We start from the raw sequence: 11334 nt of genomic DNA, 5'->3' as shown, positions 1-11334 counted from the left end.
TTTGAACTCATAATTCTCCTGCCTGAGCCACCCGAGCCACTGATATTACAAGCCTGTGTCTCGGAACCTGACTTGTCCTTTATGCTTAACATATAATTCTTTCACTAGTTAAATAAGATATAGAGATAGTGATTAATATAAATGTAGACTTAAGTTGATTAGTAATTAATCAATTATATATTATCAAAACCTGGGAATCGTCCAAAGAACTGAGTTTAACCCTGGATGAATTACTTGATGAGTTTTCACTTGTTTCCCTCTTAGGGGGAGGTTATAATTCCTTTCAGAGAATGAGAGAGAAGGAACTCATATTTTGTTTGGTTTAGAGATGAATGTATGCAGGGAAGCTTTTTTGATGTTAAGTGGCCAAAGTTGGTATATAATGAGAGTCTGTCAAGTTTGTAGATGGTATTTGTAGAGAGTATGAAGTCAGAGTCATATTCCTGAACTCTTTCATCACAGGAGTTAATGCAATATGTATCTTACATAAGACATGCATAATATCCACAGGAAGTAATACTCCCATTATTCTTCTTGGTGGTAGTAGCCTGGTTCTCTGTGATCTCAGGCTGTAGGCTGTTTACACTGTTCAATAAGTGAATTTTTATTTAATCCATCTGTTTTCTTCCATATTGGCTAATATCCCCACCTTCAAAGACACATTAGTCAAAATTTCCCAGACATTAAAACTGCAGCCACCATAGAAAGGCAGGTGATGTTACCTGGTTGAAAAGGGTTAGAAAGAGGTCTAGGGACCTGATGACTTTCTGACACAGATTTTCAACAAATACTCTTGTGTCTTGTCTGCTGCTCACTTCTACTCATTTCTAAGGTCCTCTCTGCTTCTGATTACTGAGCCATCCAGGGACCTGTTGAAGTCACAGGGATGCTCCAGACTCCCTGGATCTATTTTCCTTGAAAACTTACAGGGGTCAGCTTTCTCCAGTTTTCTGTTCATCACCGCTCATCACTTTGCATCCCAATACCCAAAATGCTGACTTCTCCCTATGGCTCACTCCTCCCACCTTCGCTTTCTTCCTGTGAAATGATACCTGTGAAAAATCTTGGTAGCCTTTTCAGTGAAATTTTTGGAGTAATAAATTACTATGTTTAATAAGCTTCTGATTATCAGTATAATAAATGCTTGATGCTGCCTGCTGATAAGGTTGAGAGATATGGCAAGAAAAATTGGATTTTTTTTTTTAAAATAAACGTGAGTTAATTTGTATGTGAGGACTTCCTAGAGAGAGGTCAACAAATGTGAAGAAATGTGAGCATTTCATTATTTGTTTAAGAAATCGCCAACACATTTTGGAACACTAATGTCATTTGCTAGGCTGAGATCAATTCATCTTCCTTGAGCAAAGTTCTTATTCAACAGCTTACATCAGAATCACCGGGGAGATCTTCAAAGCACATAAGCCTATGTTCTACTGCAAAATCCTTGCATTGGAGTACCCAGGGTAAGGCTAAACTGTAAGTTCAGGCACCAGTGACCAAAAGGAGGCAGATTAAAAGCTGCTGAACAAGGCTTTATTGAGATTTGCTCCAGGGGAGACCCACCAGTCCAACAGAGCAGGTCCTGTGGAGTCCAACCCAGGCTCAGCTGGATTGGAATTTTATCAGGTTTAGGGCAGGAAGGGAGGGTTTGGGACAAGAAAGGGAGGTTTTTAGGATATGGAGATCAGCAAGATCCTCCTGGGGTTGGTCGGAGGATCTTGCTGATCTCCATATCCTTCCAGGATCATTCAGGAGACCCTGCTGATTGACAGGTGGTTATCACTGCTTGTCTGTCAGCTCCTGACTGATTTTTGTCTGGTCCTTTGTTCCCTTAGCCACCTCAAACTGACCTAACATAAACTATAACTTTTCAAAACATCACAAGCATACCTAATGTATAAGATTATCAAGAACCACTGAACTAGAGAAATAGAGGTCAGTGGAGGAAAACTTAGTGATATAATTTGAAAAACATTTTTATATCTAGTGCCCTGAAGACAAGAGATCATTTATTCATTCAATAGATATTTTAAAGCAATCGTACTATATTCCCAGTCATCAATGAGCTCATTCTCTAATGAGGCATTATTACCCCCCTCAGTGTAAAATAATGAGGATGGCATTGCATGTAACAAAGTGACACATATATTTTCTTGTAGGCCTGTGCTGTGTTCTTTCAGACTGACATCCAAAATACTAGATCAACAACAGATACCAAATGCAGTAGAGAGCTACCCAGTCTTTGGCCTGTCAATCAATCATCAGTCATCTTTGACCCATGTCAGAAGGACACATAAGAATCTGCCCAGAGGCAGTGTTCTTATAGCCTTCAGGGTGGCTATGTGACTTCCATGGTTCAGGATTGTCCTTCCAGTCTTGTCCATATTTAGACAATCACTGAAAATTTCAGTTAAAATCTATAGCCAAACTCATCTGAGAAGAATTTACTTCTGCTGTTTGTAGGGGCAGCTGAAGACTGTTGTCCTGTCTGGTAATCTAGTAAGTGTCTACATTATCTGAAAAATTGTGATATTCATTCTGATTCAACCCATGCATACTTAGATAAATCAAAATCCCAGCTAACTCCTGAGGATATTTCTTTAAAGTAACAGTTTATATATCTGATAAAAATAATTAGGAGAAAAACTCAGTGTACCTTACCTGCTTTGGTCAGTAAGAACACCCAACAATTCCTAATACTCCCACAGTGTTTATTATGAGCCAGGATTCTTCCCTAGGAGATCAGTTATATAAAGTAACTTTGGGTAAAGAATCTGAATATTGATTTATTAATAATTTTGGTGTCCACATACTCCTTGGAATGGCTTTCATTTCCCTAATTTGAAAAAAAATAAAAACCTAATTTGCAGGATCTTTATGGACCATTTCCCTATTTCTCCTTCCTGCTTCCTTTCTATACATGTCATTAACCACAGCTCTCAAGTAACTTTCAAACACTTATAACTTTATACATTCTCTTTTGTCTCTTTTTTTTTTATTTTCTGGAGCATCTCCTTAGGAAGCATTTTTCCTATGAACATTTGAATTTCTAGATTCTAACTGTAATTGGACTATCTCTAGTGTTTACTTCTTAAGTATATTTACCATGTTTTAATAATCTAATATCTACTATATGATATTTCTACCATTTTAGTCTTTGTCTTTGAACTGCTTTAATCTGAAGATCTCTCTATATTATTTCATTCCCTCATTACCATTTTGAATATACCACTCTGATCACAGATTCCAACTATCTTGTTCAATAATTTCATATATACATGATGCCACTATTAAAAAACAATTAACAATATAAAAATTAATATTCATTATCTTATTTTTTATTTTTTACATCTATTTATTTATTTATTTAGCAGTACTGGGATTTGAATCCAGGGTCTCACACATACCAGGTAATTATTATTATCATTTTTAAATCTTTTATTAACTTACTTTCAGAAATTGCATCAGACATTGCTTCTTTTCAAAGTCCAACATTCACAGAGAACATAAGAAATTTCTTACATCTACTTTTGAAATTTTTTAGTATTCATTTTGACTAATCAAATTCTTTAGTTGATAGAAGTGTGTCTTTCTTTTGCTCACATTCTTTGAGGAGCAAATGGGTGTTCAATTGTCCAGGTGCAGGTGTTCTGAAAATCAATGCTGGCTCTTGCTCATGGAGTAAGGTATGTGATGATTGGGGTTTGTAGAATTCCAGTCTCTCTGGTCTCAAAAGGCCAAGTTTGCTTGTAGGAGTAGTACAACTGGTCTTCAATGCTGACAGAAAACTTCTGCCTTTACCATGATGTTTAACTGTTCTGTTCCATGTTTTACACGTAAACAAAAATATACTTCTGGTGTCTTTATACTTTTTGACTATTTTTTCTTAAACTCAGCATAGCCAGATGTGGTGGCACACCTGTGATGCCACTGAGAAGATTGAGGCAGGAGGATCACAAGATCAAGGCCAGCCTCAGCAACTTAGCAAGGCCCACAGCAACTTAGCAAGACCCTATCAAAATTAAAACTGAAAGGTGTTGGGGGCATAGCTCAGTGGTAGAACATCCCTCTGTTCAATCCCCAATACCAAGACAAACAATGAAAACAAAACTTCAGTGTATTATTTCTTGCTTCACATTTATTTTGGGTGACAGTCTGACACTTTGAGGAACACTCAAGGATTACCCAGAACCAACAACTGAAACCAGTAATGGACATGTCTCTTCAAAAGAAGTGCCCTTATCACAGGACATAGTGGGCCTGGCCAGAGCAGCTCTCCTGTAGAGTTTACCACTGCCTCAGAGATTGCTCCTGCTTCTCCCTGAAACTGCTTTCTCCCAACTAAGACCAGCAAAAACAGGAGACACTGCAAGTCCCCTTCCTAGTGTCAGCAATGAGGGCTTCTCATTGATTATTGTCCCTGTATGATCCAGGCTAATAAGCATGTTACACACCTTATCTCTTCAGGCAACAACAGTATGGGTAGACTATAGGCTCCCTGGGAAAACTGAAAATATCCATCTTGATCATTTTTGTATCCAATATAAAGTGTGTGGTTCATAATTTTTACTCTATTACTGATTTATTGAATATATGATTATATGTTTATTAATCTGATATATACTTTAAAAGACACAAATGTGTTATATAATTTACTCAAAGCCAGTTAGTAAGTGGTAAATCTGAAATTCAAAACAAAAAACAATTGTTGGTCCATATTCCACTGTTGAATATTATGTTAATTTTCTTTCATTTTTATCTCTTTTCTATCTCATAATTCAAATTCAATAAATCCACTTTCAACTGATTTTCCTTCTGTATCTGACCTGGTCTCATTGCTTTATTATTTTCTTCTTGAAATTCTCTAGTCTTTCCTTATCCACTGAATGCTTATAGAATAAATGACAAGATAAATAAACAGAGACTTTTGAACACAAAATCTGACTCCAACTTATGACAAATGTGTTGAAAACAGTAAGACTATGTCTAAAAAGAGTTATCATTTATCTGACTCTGTTAGGAAACAAAAAAGGAATTTACATAATCAAATAACTGGCATTTCTAGGCTTACATTTTCTTTTTGTTAGAAACTTAATTTTATTGTGCTTAATACTTAAAGGAAATCAGAGTAGAGCAGGATGCAAAGCATGTGGATTACATGGCTAGGCCAGGAGACAGAATATGAAGACACATCTGTGTATGAACTGACACACTTGTTTATGAAGAGAGCATTTATTAGGCGATCTCATTGTATAGCATAATAATTCTCTGAGAAGATTCATTTTTTTTTAATTGTAATGCTAAGGATCAAAGGACACACTGGTCCCTGGACACTCTAATTAGTTTTAAAATGGCCAGCAAAGTCCCATATTTAGCATTGTATGCCAACATGTGAACTGTATTATGAAGAGAATACCTAAAGTATTTGAATTCATGACTGAGTCAAGGACTGTAAGACACACCAATATCATTAAACTCTCTGTGATGGCTACAGTAGCTAAATAGAGATATAGTAAGAAAATAATATATAAGTCTGTAAATTGTAAGAGAGACGAAGACCAAGAGAGAAACACAGTCAGATGATAGACGACTAGATAGACAGATGGATAAACAGATATAAGATAGGAATCCATAGATCCCACTTCTATTTCTTTGCTCAATCTGGCCTGATACAAAGCCAGTGCTTTATGATTAAATGTATGGAGTGATACAAGTGTGTGGTGTATGTCCTTATTCACACACATAATGTTCATCATCCTGAAAAATTATTAACCAAGCTTTCCTGTTTTGTAAAGCACAGGCTGGGCTGTAAGTTTAGAGTAAATATAAATTTAATCTTATTATCTCCATAATACATACAAGTTGAGGGTTTGTCAATATTCCAGTAGAGTCTTTTGAACATTTATCAGTCAGCATTGGCAGTTTTGACAGGATAACTACTTGCTGAATACCAAATGCTGAAACACTAAGCTATCATCTTTAGACAGTTTATTACTTTGAAGTGATTATTATTTAAGATAACATTCTTGCTTATAACTTTCCTCAGACTCTCCACCATCTCAATTGTGAACTGTTTTGATATAAATTTTATCTGTATGCAGTATATGCAATATTGATGCTTTTAATAAGTAGATCTTTGTATTCAAAGGAGTTTTGAATATTTTTAATATATCATTGTATGAGATGTGCTACAGTTTGTTTATATTGATGTCATATTAATACTTTATTATGCCAAATAGAAGCTTCTATAAAATTTGAGGATCACTTTGGCATAAAATATGATTCTTAAATTATTTCTTCCAGATTCATTTGAAGCATGATTATAAATCAAATTTCAAACAATATCAAGCTTTTTCATTAACCAGGGAATACAAATTTTTAATTTTTATGGTTTTTAGTTAATATTAGGAAAAGGCTATGGCAAATTTTATTCAAAATGGGGGTATGGAGAAGAGTAGTGAAGAAAATTGAAGACACACATATATACATAGAATTAAACTATTTCTACATCATTCCATATGCATAGGTTTGATTCACCCTTATTATGAGTTTGTATTCTTAAGAGAAAATGAGAATAAACTCATCAGCTAAGGAAAAAGTGCATTTGCATGATATCAAATCCTATAACTCATTAGAGTTTTTCTAATCAGCTCATCTGAATAAGGCATGATGATGGTGATGATGATGATGATGATGAAAATGAAGATATAAGGCAGCAATAACTATTTTTGCATAGGAAGGCTGGGCTATAAGAGTGCAGACCAATTAGATGGAACGGAAACATTTACCCCATATGATTTGTTTATCTACGCAGCTGCTTGATGTTGATGGAAATCAGGGATGCTAGTTTTATTGTTTGTTCACCGTGTTAGGGCTGCCTCTGCTGATTTGAAACTCCAATCTGATTTGCCCACAAGCAAGCTAGAATGGAATCTACTCAAGGATGCAGTGAAAAAACCATGGCAAGTTCTCAGTATAATTCAGGCATAAATTTATTTATGAATATCCAGTAACTAAAATTATATCAGTATCTTTTTAAAAGGAAGAAAGAAAAAAAAGTAAATGATAGTATAAACAAAATGTACTAAAAATAATAGCAGGAATTCCGAATAAAAATTAATGTGAATGAATGTAAATTTTAATGAAAAATATTAAAAATTATATGGGTGAGAAAATTGTATATGGAAAAATTTTTAAAAGACCTTTATTTAAATCAGTATCAATTGCTATACTTTAAAACCCGGAATCCATCTGGTGCTAAACAGTTTCAATAGAGAATTACAATAACTATCTATGTCATAATAATTACTCAGATTCTAAGTCCACAGTAGTTTTTACTGAATTTTAAACTAAGCAAATTAAACAAGAGTCTGATATGATAGGAGTAGTTAGATTTTAAATTTTTTAATCACAGCCATGTTAATGCAATTATCTATCCCCCCCCCCCAATCCGCCCCACACACAAATGAGGCAATAAACTCAGCAATGGATGTGGGTGGGTATGAAGGAATGGCACAATGGTGAGAAGAAGAGCTGAGGCGGGCTATCATTTCTTCCATGAGAAGATGAGGATAAATATGGTGATACATTTAGAAAGGCAGTGAGGACCTCATGCACAACTCCCTGCTCTGTGCTGGTGATTAACATCAGAGAATTAGTTATAGGGAAAGAAAAGAAACTTAAAAGATGCTCCAAATGAGCATCCTAAAAACCATTCCCATGAATTCTAGGTAATATGCGGGCAAGGGATCTCCTGAGAGTCCGTAAAGATCAGCTGACTTCCACCTGCAGAGGAGCACTCAACATACGTGGTTGAACAATGAAGGATACTCATGGACCTAATGGGAAGTTTAGATTCATCTCAAATATATAACTTAGTTCTAAAAGGCAGCTGTGGTTTGGGAAAAAAATAAAAGATGTATGTCAAATCTAAAGAATTAAGCTTTAGTCTCATTAAAACATATATAGTACTCGCTGTGTGACCTAAGGCAAGACAAGCACCAAGTCTACTAGCAACCATGTCCAGTAACAAATGGCAAACAGCAGTGAGCACATCCTAATCACACAAATTTATCATCCAATGACACTGCTGTGAGTTGAGTAAATGCTTCCAGCAGAAAAACAGAGTCATTAAGAAGCAGATGAAATTCTACTTCTTGGCCTAGTTGAAGAAGAGAATTTGTTATTTCTCTTAAGGCCATTGTACAACTTTTAACTTTAATTTCTTCTTCAGTTGCACATTATTTATTTATTCCACAACTACAAATACTTTGTAGAGGAGAATTAAAAAAATAAACAGAAAACAGTAAATTCACAAGAAATCTTAACATTTAGATATTTATTTTTATACGTGTGTGTACATATGTATTTGTAGAATATATATAGAAAGATTCTGATCCATAATATATTTACTGTTATTTGCTTTAAAAATACTTTATTGTGAAACACACCTTTTATATGTTAAAAAATGCATGAATGGTTTCAGAAATAAGGATTATTTCTGTCTATTAGCCTTTATATACCTTCAGTATGGGAACATTATCAATATCCATCAAGTAAATAATGGCAGAGCAAAATTCCCCTGAATTTTTCTTCTTCATGATGAATATATGTCTTTAAAGATATTTGCCATATCTTTAAAGTAACTTAATTCAAATCAAATTAGAAATATAAAAATATAAAATCTGTTATGGTTTTAATGTCCCCATCAAAACCCATATGAAAATTTAATTCCCATTGTGAGATATTAGGAAGTGGAGCTAGGTGGGACCTTTAAGAAGTGATTGGGTCTTGAGATTTCTGCCTTCATGAAAGGAATAGCCCATGCATGAATTAATGTGCTACCTAGAGAGTTAATCTATTTAAAAGCAATTATGGCTCTGTCCCTCATATGTGCCTATCTCACCATGTGCCCTGTGCCACCTTTGGATTCTTCAGAGAGTCCTTCCCAGCAAGAAAGCTTTCACGGACGTGGCCTCTTGAATCTTGGACCTTCCATCATCCATGACTATGAGCTGAATAATCTTCTATTCTTTTTGATTTATCCAGTCTGTGGTTTTCACTTATAACAACAGAAGATGGACCAAAACAAAACAAAATCTTAAACCAAGCATGGTGGTGCACACCTATAATCCCAGCAATTTGGGAGGCTGAAGCAGGAGGATTACAAATTTAAAGCCAGACTCAGTAGATTAGTGAGGCACTTAGCAACTCAACCTTGTCTCTAAATAAAATATTAAAAAGGGCTGTGATCAGTGTTTAAGTAACCCTGAGTTCAATCCCAGTACCAAAAAAAGAAAAAAAATTATGATTTTATCTTCCTTTCTAAAACACAACATTTCCCCATTCTTTCTCTTTTGAGTATTAGATTTATACCTTGTTTCTTCCATAAAGATTTTAAATAGCAGATAAGATTCATTATTATCTTGGGTTGCTGAAAATCTTTTTTTTAACTAAATATTTTATTTGGAGATAATTGTTGGCACAAGCAGTTGTCTGAAATAATAGGGATTCCATGTGGCCTTTACTTCATTATTATAAATGGAAACATCTTGCAAAGCTATAGTACACTAACACACCGGGACATTGACATTAACAAAGTCAAAGTAAAGAGTAGTTATGTCTTTACACAAGGATCTCTCATGTTGCCCTTTTATAGCTACACACAACTCATATCCCATAGTTCCTAAGTTCTGCAATCACTAATATGTTCTCTGTTTTTATAATTTTTCCATCTAAATAATATTATTAAATAGAAGATGGATCAGCAAAATAGAGGAAAGGGAGCAGGGTAAAAAACAAGTGGAAGAAAATGGGAAGAACTGGGAACCGAATCAGAGCAAAATATATTCCATGCTTGCATAATTATGTCAATATTATGTATAACTATAATGCACTAATAAAGAAGAATCTTACATAAGTGGAAATCCACAGCATATAAATTTTGAGATTAAATTTTTTACTCAGCATAATTTGCTAGAGATTCATACACATTTTTGTTACATGGTTTATTTCATCTCATGGCTAAGTATGACTACAATACATATACCTTGGCTTCCTGAACCCATTTATCTATTGAAGAATATCTGAGCTGGTTTAGTTTTTGACTTTTATGAATAAAGTTGTCATAAATGTCAATGTGTGAGATTTTGTGTGTATGTAAGTCTATATTTCCTTGGGATAAATTCAGCAAATTTCAAAATTTTTGATTCAGTCTGATTTGTCAGTTTTTCTTTTTGTGGATCATGCTTTTAGTGTCAAGTCTAAGAATTCCTAGGTCCTGAAAATTGTTTCCTATTTTTTTTTCTTAAAGTTTGTAGGAGGATGACTACAATTTTGGTATTTACCACTGACAGTTTTCAAGCCCTGCTTCTTCCCTTTCCCTTTATGCCCCAAATCAGGGCAAATTGTTAAGAAAGACTGCAAAGTTCTCTTGCTTGACAATGGCAAAAAGTTGAAACCACTCAAACCTTGACTTTGTCAGTTCTGCACCTTGCCCCACCTCCTAACCATTAAAAAAAAAATAACACAGCTGCCCCTCCCTGCTGTCTCAAGCTATTTTTGGACCTGCCATATATGGAAAAGCCCGTTATAAAAATTTAAAAGTTTTCACAATTTTTTGATGTGTGTAGCATCCTTGGTCTTGAAATCTAAATTAAATTTTGGGAAGGAGTTCCTGATGACTAATTTTGAATCAACTTGGATAGGAGACAATATCCATAGTCATGTTGACCAAACATGTCTAGATTTTGCTATGAAGTTATTGTTAGATGGATTAACATTTAAATAGGTAGACTTTGAGTAAAGCAGATTACCTTTCATAATATGTGTGGACCTCATCCAGTTATTTCTACCAGTAGACTGCCTTTGGATTTGAGCCATAACATCAGCTCTTCCTTGGGTCTCCAGCCTGCCTACCTACCTGTAGATTTTAGCCTTGGCCTTCTCCACAATCACACAATCCTTTGAGCTAATTCCATAAAATAACCTTTCTCTCTCTTTCTCTGAGTGAGAGAGTCTGTAAGTATCCCTTCTTTCTGACTCTGTTGATTCTCTTTCTCTGGAGAACTCTGATTACTACAGAGATGCCCTAGATTATTATGTTTAAGTATAATGTTTAAGAATAATCTCAACAATGTTTTATGGTTTACAGTTAAGTCTATAATTTGAATTAACTTTGTTTTAGATATGGTATTTATTTTTCTTGCCCATGAGTATTCAATCATTTCCACACCATTTATTGAAAAGATTGTTCTTCCTCCATCGAATTGTATCCACATCTCAGTCAAAAAAAAAAAATCAGTTGAGCAAATTAGCATGGATCTATTTATTGAG

General features: G+C 34.7%; 1 pseudogene; it reads right to left on the bottom strand.

Moving 5' to 3' along the window:
* Positions 1-3495: 3495 nt before the first annotated feature.
* Positions 3496-11334, bottom strand: part of LOC107139338 — a 51870-nt pseudogene continuing 44031 nt past the window's right edge.

Source organism: Marmota marmota, unplaced genomic scaffold, assembly GCF_001458135.2.
Source record: "Marmota marmota marmota unplaced genomic scaffold, marMar, whole genome shotgun sequence".
Classification (NCBI taxonomy): domain Eukaryota; kingdom Metazoa; phylum Chordata; class Mammalia; order Rodentia; family Sciuridae; genus Marmota; species Marmota marmota.
This window is presented reverse-complemented; position numbering and strand designations above follow the sequence as displayed.